A 16084-nucleotide genomic window follows, 5' to 3' on the forward strand; every position below is an offset into this window, starting at 1 on the left:
AAAAAACTAGCCAAGGATCTCACAATATATTCAGTAATTTTACTGAATTCACCCCAAAAGTAAATATTTTGTAATTATTGCATGCCATACACGGCGTTTTCTTTATTAGAAAGTATACACGTAAGTTTTGGGCAGATTACTCTTGCAGCTTGCCAAATTTATTTTATTACTTTATTAAACTTTGACGCGAATTTGTTCTCTCTTTATTCTAATTACTTTACATTCGCAAAAAAAAAAAAAAAAATTAGGCAAGATTATTTAATTTTATTATTTAAAGAAAATTTCACTTATAAATTAATCAATAGATGGCACTGGCACCTCGCAAAAATTCTTTTTTCATTTCATTGCACATTAAAAAAAAAATAGTTCTTTGTAGTGTTTATAGATGGCAGCACAGTGGCTGTTTCATTTTTATTGATTGAAATATTCATGATTTTAATGAAAAACAAATAACGGCAAATTCGACCTAGAAACACTCTTCTGTTTACTTCCGCCTTAATCGAGCTAAACCAGTCTAAGAAACGTGAAACAGAAATCGAAAGTAAAACGCGTAAGAAAGAATCACCTTGTGAATTGCTGTAAAAAGGACAATTTAAGGTAAGCAAAGAATTTTATTAAAAAATAAATAAAGAATAAATTAAAGCCCATTCGCAAGAGAATGTATCATTGCTTTTGCCTTTCAATGTATAAGTTATAAAGAAGTATATATTATATGTTCATGCAGTTGTTTTTTTATTTTGGAAATACTAAAAGTATGATAGTTTTGATGCCATTCAAAATATAAAAAAAATATTTCACGGCAGTTTAATACTTATTATTGCAATGCAATGTTAAAATACATTAAATGGAACGTTTTATTAAAATTAGAAGAAAAAAAACTGTCAATACTTTTCATATGATGAATTAATTGTAGATGAAATCGAGAGTTCTTGCATTTTTAGTTCGTGCAAAATTTTCATATTAATTTCTCTCTATTCTTTTTTGCAATGAATTAAAAACCTAAATAATATTATTTGCTTATATATTATGTATTATTATTATTATTATTGTAATTTAGTGCATTCTTCTTTCATTGCAAAAAATTTGCTAAATATTATCCGTTGCAAAAAAAAAAAAAAAAACCTTTTTACATTTTTTTTTCTATTTTACTCCGCAGAGGGATGATGTACGGTGATAAGAAGAGATTATTAGGCGAATTTTTCTTTTAGTTATTTTTTCCAATTATAATATTCATTTTTCTTTTGGATCGTAGTATTTCGTTTAACTAGGATATTAATATAATATTACTATATATCGTTAAGTAAAAAGTAGCCTCCTTCCTTTTTTATCTCATATTTATTTTACTAGAATCAAGGTCAGCTGGGGCATGCGCAATAGCATGGAGAGTGCCCGTATTTAAAAATGAATAGTACTTACATATAATTGGCGACTGGATTTTGGACATCTTTTATTTAATTTACGAAATTATCATTTTATTTAGAAAAATAAAACAATCCGTTTTAAAATTTTGTGGAATCACATTACTTCAAACCAATTGATGAGAACCACTGATAAGCCGGCAAAAACACCTCTCCCATGTAATTAAATTTCAGATATCATGCTTGGATTTAGATTAATTGAAGTTATAGCTACATAATTATTTCAACCTTTCATCTCACTAGAGGTCAATTTTCCGCCTTATCTCGGTCTAACATTTGCATAGAAATAAAAATCTGAGCACTCGTGGCATTTACGATTTTTCCCAAGATCCACAAATTTCATGTACTTTGGAGGGTTGGTAACACTTTTATATTCCAATGAGGTCAGTACCACTAACATAAGAACTATACTTGATCAGACACACGATTAAAAGATAAAAAAAAAACTTCATTAAATTTTTTTGAAGTAGTAGAGTCCGATTAATAAAACTGCAAAGTAATGTTTTAACATTAAGTTCAAGATTAAAATGACAACAAAGTAAAATACTAAATAAAATGATAAAAACCAAAAATGTTTTTGTGAGTTTATTCTTTCATTAGCATCCTGTAATGGAGAGTTAAAAAAAAAATTCAAGCATTGAAGACCAAAATCAGGACATTCAATTAGAACGTGAACAACGGTTATTATACTTTACAATACTAACTCAATGTTTACTCTAATGGATTACATTATGGACATCAAAATAAATGTCATACTACGGCTAATATTTGGTGAAAAAATGATTACCTCAAAAAAAAAAAATGAGATAGCCAGTAACAACGGAATGCCCAACAGTATTTTATGATGTATTCCAGATATTGTCCGATATTCGATATATTGGAAAAGCATTGAGGAAATATCCAAATCTATTAAAGAAAAAATTGTGAAGTTACAGCTAAGAGCATTTTGCTTTCTCATAGACGTAGTGTAAATTGAGTAAGTATTGTAACTGTCAGAAAACTGGAACACGAGATTTTGACGAACCTTCACATTTCGGACAACCTAATTCGAAAAATATATTCTAAGAATCATGTCAATCTATTTGTGAATACAATAATTCAAAACCTTTTTGAGCTAAATAAATGAAATTTGGTAGGGTCTTCACATTAAATTTATACATTTCTGTCAAATTTGGAACGAAATCCATTCAGTGGAAGTTTGACTGAGACCAAGTGAGCATGATGACTGGAAAACATAAGAAGCTAGATAAGTAAAATTTGGTACACAACATAAGCATCTAAATTGTAGATTGGTACATCAAATTTAGAACCACAGCCATCAAGTGATGGATCGTCTGTGGGCTTGTGCTTCCGCAACTTATAAACGCAATAATTCAAAAACGAAATAAATTAAATAATTAAAATTTATTTTGAGATATTGTGACTATAATTGTAACTTTATGTTAAATTTCGATTTCAGTCAACAACAACAACAACAAAAAAAAAAGGCGTTTAAAATATACATTCGGTTTTCTAGCTTTTTTTTATTGTATACCAGCCATCGATATTTAGTTACCGAAAATCGATATTTTGTAACCATAGTTCAGCAAAAACATGCAATTAATACACAAGTACCGGTTTCTAGTCACGTGACATGCGCAGAATGCTTATAATATGGCCGCATACCATATGTATCGATTATTATTTCAATGCAGTATTTCCATATATCATAAGCTATCGTGCAATGAAATAATTATGCATCAGATAAGAGAATATTGATTTATTTTCGTGTGCGTGCCATTGATACAAACAAATATTACATTTTTCACGAATCCAGATGGATAATCATTCTGATTTCAGCGCACGTGACGATTCGGGCACGTGTATAAACCTAAAGCGACATCTGTTTTTGCCTTCTGACAGTTGCGTATCGAAGATCGATGTTTTTGTCATTACTGCCTTAGCCGTTTAAGTCGTGTAAGACACATACACACATATATGGATTTTTATCACATTTCTATTTTTGAAAATATACATTTTCTCTCTTGTATTGATGAAATTTGATAAGTATTTTATTTAGAACATGAGTGGATATTACTTTTGAATTTTCAAAATCCAAAGGTTTTAATTAAAGTACAAGTTAATTCAAATTTTGAAGTTTTTGATAATTTTCAGCCATATATTTCGAAATAACTGTCACACAAAAATGATTTATTTTACTATCCTACGACTCGAAACAATATTTGTAAATGGTGTTAATTTTATTTTCAGACAATTTTTTTTCCTCAATTTTAATATTTAAAAAATTTAATTCTATGCACAATCAGCAATATTTTTTTTTATTATTCTGATGTATTTAAATTTTTTTTCATTGTTCTATCAAACTATTCGATTTTGAAATTTTGAGAATGTTAAATTTAATATTAAAAATTTCTTTTTTAGACATTTTAATTAATTAATTAAATAGGTTTTCCGTTTTCGCATTTATTTCGTAAAATATTCATTTTTTAATTTAATTAATTAAAAAATGAGTCATTTGTAGTAGATTAATTCCAATAAATTCGTATTTTTCAAAGAAAATAGTGAAATTTTAATTAAATGCTATCTGTATCAATTGTTTCATAGCCAGGGAAACCAATATACCTGTTGAACAAGCTGGCCGCCAAAGGTTCATTTCAAATATAAATGAAGTGTTCCATTTTCTGCAGTACGGGCGAAGGGTATCGCGTTACCGACAAGTCGAACACTTTTTCCCCCCGTCTAGTTGAAATAATAGATAGAATAGAATAATAATTCGAATAGATCGTAATTACAAAAATTCAAAACTTTTGTGCCGATTTGAAAAGCCAATTAGTGGTAGTTCTTCACGATATCTTATATTGATCAACAGGTTCCTCGTTATATCAAATTATATATCAATAATATAATTGCTCTTATTAATTGAATTAAAATATTAAATTATTCCGAAAATATTGTAAATAAATTTCGTCTCTTGGCTTTTAAAACTTTAGTCAGTTATTTAATTACCCTATTTCAGTTCTGCTTGATAGCGGTTTTATAATACTGAAAACTTTCCTTCATAAAGCTAATATAATTGAATTACAGAAAATAAATCTATTCTTATTTTCAAGGAGAATTTATAAAAACAAGGTTGTTTATGTTCCTAATTTTGATTTTCCTTATTTCAGAGGAGCTTAATAAATGTAATATAAATGTGACAAAAACAGTTGTTTTGAACACAGAAATGAAAAAAGAGCTAGTTTTTTTCTATCATTATTTATTAAATAATTGGTTGCGTTTTCTTGATTCATTCTGCTTTTATCAGAATGCGAAACATTCTGCTTTTATCAGAATGCGAAACATTCTGCTTTTATCAGAATGCGAAACATTCTGCTTTTATCAGAATGCGAAAACGTATTACTTGTAACAATAAATAAATAAATAAAATTTTAATTATGCATTTATTTTCATTCCTTAAAATCTACTCTACATTTGCAAACGATTTTTTTTTCGTTTCTTTATAAACAACAATCTAAGCCTGATGACACAAATGGACGTTTCTGAAATATTTTTTCATGAGAATGAGTTTTCAAACATTTATTTATTTTTATTAATAAATATTTAAAATTTGTTTTTCAGCTGGGATGATTTCAATATTCTTTGGAATATTGAAAATAGTATTTTTGCTTCTGGAATTTTAAATAGATTTTCAGAATAGCTAACAAATGTTTTTATAGAATATTGTCCCGTGCTGTAGAATCAATTTATAAAAAGTAATAATCACCGGATTAAAAGAACTAATTTAACAGTAGCTAAGATCCAAAATTAAATCAGAGTAGAGTACTTTAAACGAATGAAATGAGCATTAATTAATGCTATTGTTCCATTATTCTTTCTTTCACAATTACGGGATAAAAAATTCAAAATTTCATTATTATGATCTTAAATGTACAAATTTCATAATTTTATATCAGATATTTTTCAATTTATTATTTATTTATATGAATTAAATTCAACAATAGAGGAAATAATAATAATAAAGATAAAAAAAATAATGAATAAAAGAAATCCTTCTCAGTAAATGACTTGTTAAATGAAATCAAAAATGATAGCAAACAATAAAAATTTCTATCTGATTGCAATCTGCTAATAAATTTGGCTATTTTTATGCAATATTATTTATTGGTTGGATATTATTCTTAAATTGTAATACGAATGGAAATATCATGCAAAAAGGTGGGAAAAAGCATTCAAAACTCTTTGTAAAGCAGATCTTTGGACCTTGAACTGTCAAATTTAATTTAATGCTTGGAAATTAATTGAAATTTTAATGCTTTTTTGAAAACAGTTTTGGAGCACTTTATTGCTCAAAAGGTTTTTTGAACACCTTGAAGATTTAAAAAATTAGATGTTTATTTATATCAATTTTATATCATTGCATTTTTTTTTCTAATTTTGCTAAATTTTTCCAAAATATTTTAAAGTATATTTTACATCAAAGTTGTTTCTTATTTTATTAATTTAATCGCATGCATCATATTTATTTAACTGAATCGCTTGATTAGAAATAAAATTGTGGAAAGTAAATAATTCCAACTCGCTTTTTTCCCGCCATTTTATATAAAGAAAAATAAAAGCTATTTGTCTCTATTTTTAATTTTTAATATGCTTAGTCATATCAATTTTATATTGTTTCATTTCTTCTTCTAATTTTGATAAATTCTTCCAAAATATTTTTAAGTATATTTTATATCAAAGTTGTTTATTATTGTATTATTTTAATCGCATGAATCATATTATTTAATTAGTTAGAAATAAAGTTGTGGAAATCATATCATTTCAGCTGGTTTTTTTCCCCGCCATTTAATATAAAGGGGAAAAAACTATTTGTCTCTATTTGTAATTTTTAATATGTTTAGTCATATCAGTTTTATATTGTTTCATTTCTTCTTCTAATTTTTCTGAATTTCCCAAAATATTTGTAAGTATATTTTGCATCAATATCATTTACTATTTTATTTTTTTAATCGCATGAATCATATTTATTTAATTAATTTGCTCTATTGGAAATAAAATTCTAAAAAGAGAGATTAAAAGAATTCATAATTATTTTTCACTCGCCATTTTATATAAAAATAAAACTATTTGTTTCTATTTGCTTTTATTTTTAACATGTTTAGTGGCATCAGTTTTATATCATTGTATTTCTTCTAATTTTTCTAAATTTCCCAAAATATTTGTAAGTAGATTTTACATCAATTTCATTTTCTATTTTATTATTTTAATTACATGCATAATACTTATTAATACTGACTCACTTGATTAGAAATAAAATTTTGGAAAGAAAAATTAAAAGAATTCAAACTTGCTTTTCCCCCGCCATTTTATATGAAGAAAAAACTATTTGTTTCTACTTGTTTTAATTTTAGTTTTCAATCTTTACACAATATCTTTCAAATTCATTTAAATAGATAAAAATTAACTTTTAAATAACAGAAATATTGAATTATTTTGTATTAATTATTACGGTTGAAATTTAAAAGAAATGTATTTCGAACGAAATAATCATTCTAATCATATAAAAATAAAATTAAGCAACTACATAAATAAACAAGTTCCAATAAAATGCGATTGAATAAAAATTCGAATTAATCATCGCCTTTAATCCCATTAAATTGAAACCTCTATGTAGTAGCAGAAAATGGGAGCATACCAGTAGATTAATTGCATTTTTTTTTTCTTCCCACATAAAATGAGGCATACTTGTTCCACTATCACAATTTCTTCGTCAGAGGCTTGCTTGCTTGAATGAAGGACTTTCACCAGGAAGTATCACCTGCTTTCAAAAATAAATAAATAAAAATTTTAAACACTTTCGAAATGGATGTAACTGTGAGCTAATTTGTTGGTTAAATAAATTTGAATTTTTTTACTTTCGCTTCTATGAAGTAAAGGCAAAGAAAGCTCTATTATTGTCAAAATCACGGTAAATTCCACTTACGGGAAAAAGTTAAAAAAAAACTTATCAAAGACGTTTATATTATTTTCATACTTTGATTCTAAAAAGAAAAAAAAATGTATTGATTTTACAAAAATAGTTTGAAGTTGTCATTCTGTGCATTGAAGATGTTAAAAATATTATTATTATTATTGTCATTTTCTACGTTTATTTATTAATTTGTCACTAAACGTCAATAAATAGTTAACATAATAACAAAATTAAATTGAAACATAATTTTATAAACATTCAGGATATGATTTATATTGATATATTCAAGGGATTTAATAGCTTCGTCTTTTGACAAATGGCAACTGGGGAAACTTGTTTGTTTACAGACAAAATGGCGCCGTGCCATAAAAAAAATATTGCACGTCTTCTGGTTATAGGAAATGTCCAGTTTTCCGATAATTCAAAGGCAATTCCGATGTAATTAAATGAACTGTCATTACTGTCATTGGGGTGCGCATTTACTTCTTTCCTAGAACATTCCCAACTCGCTGATTGGTAGAAATGAATCACTTTCATTGACTCTACGTTTTCATGAACTCACACCACTCGACTTCTTTTGCTGGAGTATGCTTGAAAAAGCGAGATTATGTTGCAGACGTTCGCAGATTCGAAAAGAATTAAGAAATCGAATGAAAACGTATGCAAACAAACGTTTAGAAAGAATTAAAAAACAGCCTTGATATTCTACAAACAACGAAAGATATTCATGTCAAAGTGTAATAATACATTTTTTAAATTTTTAAATAAAATTCAGTGAGTCTTTTCTCCTATCTCTTAATTTGTATTAATTATATCATTACACAGCGAAAGTTTACGGACGCAGATTGTTTAAATAGTGTATAACTGGAAGATCGAGTTTATGTTGCAGAGCTTCACAGTTTTAGAAAATTAAGAAATTGAACTAAAACGATTACAGATATTGTGACTACACAAATGCTTAATAATGTTTGGAAAGAAATGATAACAAAATAATATTTACGTTAAAGTTTAATAATGTAAAAAATAATTTTTAAATAAAATTTAGTAAGAATTATTCCTTGTCTCTTATTCTCTAATATTTATAGTAAATCTTTATCTAGCGAATAATTTATGAACATCCTTATATTTAATTTCGTTTTAATTATCATGTCTACGATTAAAAATTATTTTTTTAATGTTATGGTGTATTTAGAGGGAAAAAAGCTTGAAAAAATTTAAAACATTGAACAGATAAAGTTTTGAATTATAAAAGGATATTTTTGGATGACATCATCATCAAAAAAATATCAAAATTACAAAATAAAACAATGCCATTAGTTAAAGTTCTATTAGTTGTTATTATTTTTTTATTAAATAAATATCTGTAAGGCAAATATTCATGCCTAAACGAGGACAGTACAAAGGTATGATTTATGCATAAAATCTTTCCTTTCATTTGTTACAATGTACACGTACCTCTTTAATTTGTTACAATGCATTCATCAAAATTATAAGGCAGACTTTTTTGAAGATTAGGCCACTTTTTCTAATTATTTTCTCCGTAGATGAATGTTACAACTTCTAATGGATCAAAACTGCGATAAGATTCGTTTGAAAAACAAAATATACTAGAGCATAATCATAAATATATTTAAAGTTTTCACAACAATCGATGCCAAAGAATGTTTCGTACCTCATTATCCATCTCTAATTTTCAAAAAAAATCATTGATTTCAAAAAATTAAAAAAAATTAATTAAAAAATCATCTTAAAAATTAATTACATTTTTTCATTAATTAAATTTAATTTTTTTATTTAAAGAAAGTGCATTTGCTTACGTTAGAATTATGCTGGTGTATAATTAAGAATTTTATATTTAATATTATTTTTTATAGCTAATATAGTACCAGAGATGTTCGTATTTAGAATACTTGTATTAAATTAACGTAAAAATTACTTTTGTATAAAATATTAGGGAAGATAGGGGACTTTCTGTTCACTAAAAATTTTTTTAATTGTTAAATTTAATAAGGCTTTTTCACTGATTCATTTTCAGTATTCATTAAGTGCGAGTGCAGTGCAGTTCTTTATTGTCCTACCAATTCACTACTTTAAAAAATAACATATTTTCTGAAAAGTACATTTGCTCCTCTATGATACGTGATTCTTCGCGCTGCGTGGAGGAATGTCACACATATGGTTTTGAACTCATATTTTGTAAACTATGAGTAAAAGCACTTTTTTATGAATTTATATGTAAATAGTAATCTTATATTATCTGAAATACGAATATTTTACTGAAATTAAGAAAGAATTATTAAAATAACGTACATTATTAAGCAAATTTAAGATAATTAATCTGAAACTCGCCCAACTTTCTTACTGCAACAATCTTTATAATTTCCACTAGTGCAAATTTATATAAATTCATTTCCATCTTTTTTTAATTTTCAACTTTATATTCTTGATGCAATGAAAGCGCAAATCACTGTAACGGGTTTTATATTTCTCGAAAATCTAAGGCGCAAAACTATTTTATTCTTTTTACTTTCATTTGTGCATAGAGTAGAGAAAGTGCAGTAATTGTCAAAAAATTTAAACTCGAGATAGTGACGAATTTCCTGATTTCGAAAAACGCATTTTTATTAAATGTCTGTCTGTCTGTTACAAAGATGACACAAAAACTCTTTGCGCTAGACGAATGAAATTTGGTACACATTTTTTACACCAAATTAGTAGATTTCTATTAAATTTTGTGTAAAATCTGTTCAGATGAAGTCTGTCTGTCTTCGAATACAAGTTAACACGATAAGCACAAAAAGAAGAGAGCTAGATGGATGAAATTCGGCACACGCATTTAACAGCTATAGCGTTACCTTTCAAAATTTGAGCCAAATGCAACGACGGGTCGACTGCCTGTCGGTTTGTATTTCAAAAATACGTAAACGCGATAATTCAAAAGCACAAAGACTTAAATATATCAAATTTGGTATGAAATTTTTAGACTACAAGCCCAGTTTTGTGTCAAATCTTTGTTTGAATCTTTCAAGAAGAGCATGTGTAAAGCACAAATTAGATTTTAGGATACTATTAACTGCATTCTAGGGATTGATCGCCAATTAACTCGCCAAGATACGATAAATTCCTGAAAAATGCTAAATTCACGCTAAAAATTAACATTTTGTAATTATTGTACGGTAATGCCATGCAATTCGTTCTCTGTCACGGCAATTTCATTAAAGAGTATCCGAGAAAGTTTTGGGTGACCACCCCCACTGGTTACCCCAATACTTTGCACCGTTGTAATTCAGTTTCGTGTACTGGTCGATACATTTTTTCAATTAATTTGTACTTTTCAAAAATTGCTTGTAAATTTTTGAAACAGTTTTGGATATGTTAATTAAAAACGCTGATGCGATTTATGCTTTTCAAGTTTTTTTAAATTGATATAAGCATATTGCGTTTAAGAAATAACATCAATTCACCAAAACGGCTATTTTTGCCGAATTATTGCCATCAGTTTGTGTAAATTAGCTTCAGAAAAATTGTACATCAAATTTCGAATGTTCACAAAACAGCCTGGCTATTTTCAAAGGTTATTCAGGGTGTTCTTGTTCCTGTGTAACTGAAAAAATCGGTTTCTTTCTAAAACGATTTTTTCTCAAAAAATTAGATTGTCGAAATATATCTCGTATATGGAGAAATCAGATTTTGTAAAAAAAATTTCCTATTTTCATACTTTTTTTGGCTTTTCTATAAAACAGCTTCAATAACTGCTTTTGTTTGAGCCTGATTCCCAAGATCCTTTCGTATATAATTTCGAAGAAACTGTAAAAAAAAATAAATATCAATAAAATGAAAGAACTTTTGTTGCGAATTTATTTATTCACTGAATTTTCTTATTCAGCTCTTATACTGATTTTATTTATTCAGCAGGTATTGTTTCGGTTAAAATTCCCTAAATTAACTAAAAACATTTCCTTTTATATTAAAATCAGATAGGTCCTACATTTGCAGATGGAAGCTATTTTTATTGCATAAGAGTCTTATTTTAAAAGCTGGAGGTGGACAATTGTAAAAAATATATAAGTTCCCTTCAATAAAACAGAAAAATTATAGATGCAGATGCTATAATAAAACAGAAAAATTATAAAGTACAACACATATCTCTTCCACTAGGTAAAAAGTGGTCAAAAACCATTTCCCACGCTTTTTCTTTTTTGCCGGAAATAACTATACGCGGTCCATTGCGTGGTATTTCCCCATTCGCCTCTAAATGTTGAGTTATTTAGAATTTAAGAAATGAGTTTAAACGGCGTCGCAAAATAAAACAAAGAAGAAAAACTTGAAAAAAAAGTACAAAAAAATCAAAATGATAAATTATGCAAACGATCAGAAAGGTCGAATCAATAAAAAAATAAAATTGAAATCTTAAAAATACGTTGATTAAAGTAAAATATTCTTGAAATAGAATTCTTTTTTATACTTTTCAAAATAAATTACTTATTAATGAACTTCATCAAACCTTGAAACATTTGTGAAAGCTCTTACTGGTAAATTTATTTTCATATCCAAATAATAATAATAATATTTTTCCAGAACATTTTTATATTTGTTTCATTGAATGTGTTTTCGTTATCGTTTGCTACTAAAATCTCTAATCTTAGTGAAAATAATTCCTTTAAGTAATAAATGATAAAATAATTGAATTGTTACCTTGAAAATAAGTTTTTTTTATCGTTTAGTTGACAGTGATATTTCATTAAATGGTGATATTCATTTAGTTTTTTATGAATATTTATAAAACAAAAAAAATCGTATTTGAATACCATTTCGAATTGTATGAAAAAGAATTGGTTATTAAATGTAGAAATATGAACTATCAATAAATCATTTAATTATTGGGTGCCGATTGTTGTTTATATTATAACTTAGAATATTTAATCAATTCTTTGTATTTAAATTTTCTTGTGTTTCATTAACAGCAGAAAACAAATTTAAAAAGTGTTTTATAAGAAAACTTAATTGAGGCTATAAGCTAGATAGTCAATAAAACTATTTCCTTTATTTATACCTATTAATTCCAGAAGACCTAACAACTTTTTGGGTTCAATGGAGGTGAAAGCCGATGCTTAGAAAGTTTCTCTTTGGAACACCACAATTGGTTTTCCCTGTGACCGTAACATCGAAGTTTCCGTCGAGGAAGGGAAATCCTTTTTACCGTTCGTTTTCTTATGGGAAAGTAGACACGGTTTAGGATTCTGTTAACTGCGCTTCCTGTTGAACATTTGTGTACAAGAATACGAACAATTTCCCTCTTCATTCTATTCTATTCGCAGGAATAAATTCGTGCTTCACTGGAGCAAAGAATGCGTTCGCGCGCATCAGATGTAAAATCGTCTGCTCATCTTAGCGGGAAGTGAAGTGACATTAAGCTACAAGAAGTTTATTAAGTAATTCGGTCCCGCTTTTGCAGTAATCGTTGCAATCCTTTCATTTTACAGTAAACACTTTTTTCAAAATGAAATTGATAAAGATGGGAAACATCAGATTACTTTTTAAATGCTCGATCGACTGCAAGCTGTTGTTTTGTTTTATACAGCTTAGTTTAAACGTTTCAGACATGATAAACCTTTTTCTAAATACGTACTTTTTTTATTTTCTAAATATATTCGCAAACACGTTATTATCGTTGTTTTTTTAAAGCATTGTTTGTCGAAAGTTAGTAACATCGCAATTATTTTTTAAAAATCCTTCAATGACGAAATAATGCGTTTTCACGTATTTAATACTTATGGTTTTAATTCGTACAAGTTTAAATTAAATCAGTTGTAGAGATTAATCTGTTTGCTTTAAACTGAACAAGGAAATGAATCACTTTCCAGTAGAAACTAGTTATATCCAATTTCATTTATAATTGTTAATTGTAATTTTTAATTACTGACCTAAAAGGGTTTGATTTTAAACATTTTGATTATCAACCTGTGTTTTTTAATATTAAACACCCGGTAAGAATAATAATTAAGCCTTAAAAATTTTACACCAATAAAAAGATCCTATACATTATTTGTTATCCTTGAAAATTACGAGTGTATAATTTTTTGCTTCTCGTATAAGTAGTGTAGAGAAGATGTAGTAATCGTAAAAAAATTCGAACGCGAGATTTTGTCGAATCTTTACGTTTTAGATTTCTCTTAATTTGAAAAACACATTTTTAGAAAATTCCCGCCCTCCTATCTGTGACAAATATAACTCATAAACGATTTGAGCTAGACTTTTGAAATTTGGAATGCAGTCTTTACATCAAATTTTAAGATTTCTCTCAAATTTTGTATAAAATCCATTCAGAGGAAGTCAATCTGTCCGGTTGTTAGAATATAAGTTAACAAAATAATTACAAAACGAAGAAAGCTAAGTAGGTAAAATTCGGCACACAGATTTTACCTATCTAGCTCTCTTCGATTTGTAATTATCATGCTGGATTATGGTGTAGATATCGCTCGTGTTATAATATGGTAATAAACATCTATGGTGTAGATATCTCTCAAATTTTTAGCCAAATCGAACAGCGAGTTGATTGTCTGTCGGTCTAACAGGTAAATGCTGTAATTCAAAAACGTAATGACTTAAATATATAAAATTTGATATGGAATTTTGGCGCTGCAAGCACAGTTTTGGTGAAATCTTTATTTCAGTCGGTTGAGAAAACGTGTCTAAAACGCCAAATTCAGTTTTTGAATACTATTAACAGCATGCCAGGGATTGATCGCCAAATAACTCGCCAAGGATGACACGATGTATTCAATAAAAATGCTAAATTCACGCCAAAAGTTAGTTTCTAGTAACTATTGTACGCCAATGCTATGTAAAGCGTTGTCTGGTGTGATAAGTTTATTAGAGAATATGCGAGAAAGTTTTGGGGAAACTACTTTCTCTGGATAAATTTAGTTTCTTCACAGCGAAACTAATAGTGGTTCATAAAACATTTAAAGCATATTTTTTTTAACAGAATTTAAGCAAACACTTATTAATTTTTTCAAAATTTTTCTGGGGAAATAAAAGTTTTTATCGATTGCAAGTAATCCTATTTGCAGAAATCGTAATTACTTGTTGTCGGACTCAATAATTTGTTACACCAGAATTCATTTTTCTTGAAGTAAGAAATGAATATTTAGCTGAGTAAAATTTTATGTATTTCTTTCTTGTACTTTTCCTTCAATTCCCTCGGAAATTATTGCAATTGTTAAAATATAAGAAAGAAATGAATGCAAGAAATCATAGTTTATGTGTTTTTCATCCATGCATCGTCTCATAACAGTCTTTGATCTGTCCGTAACCATTGTAATGATAGACTACTTCATTTATACAGTGCAAAGCTTCGGTTATATGTCATTTTCCTTACTCGTTTCGAAAGCGTGGTGTAAATATAATACTGGTATCGTGATTTTAGAATTATTCACTATTTATAAATCAACCGAAAATATTATTTGGTGCTATTTTAAACGACTACGAAGAAGAATGTAAAAAAGTTATTTTATTTTCCTCCAAAGAAGCAGTAGTTTCCAAAGAAAAACTTCGAACTAATTTTGCTTGTCAACAAAGTAGAAAAAACAATGATTCGATTCTTTAAACTGTATTTTATATTCACAATCAGCATGTTAGACAATAGTTAAAGATATATTTAATTAAGCATTCACTAGGAAAGCGTGAAAATAAAGCATTCTATAAAATAAAAAGTTATACCAGCCGCCTTCAGCAACTAACAGTTCGCCAACAATAGTAATATTGTTAATCTGGATATATGAATAAAATTGAATGAATAGCATCTTATCAAAACAAAAGAAAATATTATTTTAAATCAGACTTGAAAAAAATAAACGCTAAACAATCTGATTGAATAAGAATGTCTTAGAAAGTGGCGACATCGGTGCAATCGCTAAGGCGGGGAACTCTGCCAAAGTTTTATTTTGTGATATCTCCCGAAACTTTAAGATGGCGGGGAGAAAGAAGGCGACACTGAGGACGTATCATGAGATTTGTATGATACGATATATATAGTGGTTATAGCTGGGGAATTCTGTCATAGTTTTTTTTTTCCATAGAGAATGTACAATTAAATAGATTTTTTCAGATTCCATTCGAAAATGAAGATTGGAGAAGAGAAACTTGATCATTGATGACATAGGTCATGAGTTTTCGCATGAAATAAAAATTTGCAAAATCGGACCACGTGATTGATTGAGACTGGATGACTCATTCTTTAGTTTTCTTTATTTCCTTTTTTGAATATATATAGTGTAAATACTGAAACGTTTTATCACTTTTATGATAAATATTTGAAATTTAAATATTATTTTCAATACTAAAAAAATATTAAATTAATATTTCCTTAAAAAATGTTAAAATAATATTTTAAAAATTTGACTTTTTTAATGAATTAGCACTAGAAACATTAAACGTGCAGTAATATTTTGCATAAAAATTTTGATTATGCGTCTTTTTATTTATAATATCGCTTCACACCACTCCCTTGAAAAATGTATAAACAACGCTTAACAGCAAATAAATATATCGCGTCTCTGTTTCACAAATATTGGATTCCGAAAATAAAAATCTGAGCACTCGTGGTTTTCACAAAAACGCCCTCTTTTTTTTTTTTCAATAGCTCGTGAAAATGTTTGTTATCTTAATTTTTTTTATTAATGCTTCTAATTTCCGT

General features: G+C 27.5%; 1 protein-coding gene across 1 annotated transcript in view; it reads left to right on the forward strand.

Annotated features, from left to right (window-relative positions):
* The first annotated feature begins 487 nt into the window (after window positions 1–487).
* The window catches only part of LOC129957203 (sodium-dependent transporter bedraggled-like), a 196193-nt gene continuing 180596 nt past the window's right edge, over window positions 488–16084 (forward strand). The window contains exon 1 of the mRNA XM_056069419.1: window positions 488–597. The gene's annotated coding sequence lies outside the window, so the exon portion shown is untranslated. The remainder of the gene's footprint in view (window positions 598–16084) is intronic.

This window comes from Argiope bruennichi, chromosome 11 (genome assembly GCF_947563725.1).
Source record: "Argiope bruennichi chromosome 11, qqArgBrue1.1, whole genome shotgun sequence".
Lineage (NCBI taxonomy): Eukaryota > Metazoa > Arthropoda > Arachnida > Araneae > Araneidae > Argiope > Argiope bruennichi.